Source organism: Hippocampus comes, unplaced genomic scaffold, assembly GCF_001891065.2.
Source record: "Hippocampus comes isolate QL1 unplaced genomic scaffold, H_comes_QL1_v1.1 scaffold250, whole genome shotgun sequence".
In the NCBI taxonomy this organism is placed as follows: Eukaryota; Metazoa; Chordata; class Actinopteri; order Syngnathiformes; family Syngnathidae; genus Hippocampus; species Hippocampus comes.
In genome coordinates this window covers 14,034-14,733 of record NW_017842061.1, presented here as the reverse complement: position 1 = coordinate 14,733, position 700 = coordinate 14,034, and the positions used below count along the sequence as shown (strand labels likewise).

Sequence of the window (700 nt, the reverse complement as noted above, 5' to 3'; positions counted from 1 at the left end):
GGAGGAGGAGAACATGCTGGGCGATTTCAACTAACTTTGGACAAGGCGGCCCCCCAAAAAACAAAAAAGCCACCAAAACAAAGAATTAAAAGGAGCCCGCGTGTGCGCTTGGCCTTCCTCGGTTTGTCTTTCCTCAGCATCCGTGGAAAGTGTCCGCTCGCCCGCCCGCCCGCCTGCACGCCACCTGCGTGCGCCGCTCCGCGCGGAAAACTGCGGATGATTCACTGGCGCGCGCCCTGCCTGCGCGCGCCCCCGCCGCCCCTCCTCCTCCTCCTCCTGCAAACGCGCACACACGGCAGCAGCCCGCTCGCACGAAAGCGATCGGAGTGCAATCGATAGTCCATTTGAGCTGGATGGCGTCGTAAAAAGGAGCCCAAGCGGCGCGGGCAACACGAGATGTGTGTGTGTGTGTGGGGGGGGGAACATAACTTTATTGACACACAAAAAAGCGACAACCGCAACACGGGTGCGTTGGCGTGACTTTTTTTGTCCCCACGACGCAGCCCACAAACACGATTTGACGTGAGTACGAGTCACCGATTCGAGCGCTCATTTTGATGAGCGAGAGCGACGCCGATTTTTTGAGGCAGGCGTTCAAATTGGGCTTCCGAGACGGGGTAAGGCTTCCAAACCGAGGTTAGGATCCAACACTTGGGGCTTTTGAAATAAGGCTCAGCGTTTCACACTAGGGTGTCAAGTA

The 700-nt window shown here is 57.4% G+C and overlaps 1 protein-coding gene across 1 annotated transcript in view; it reads right to left on the bottom strand.

Annotated features, from left to right (window-relative positions):
• gfra4a (GDNF family receptor alpha 4a) overlaps positions 1 to 175 on the bottom strand; it is a 64,300-nt gene extending 64,125 nt beyond the window's left edge. The window contains exon 1 of the mRNA XM_019862715.1: positions 1 to 175. This exon is cut by the window's left edge and continues 195 nt beyond it. The gene's annotated coding sequence lies outside the window, so the exon portion shown is untranslated.
• Between the last annotated feature and the right edge of the window lie 525 nt (positions 176 to 700).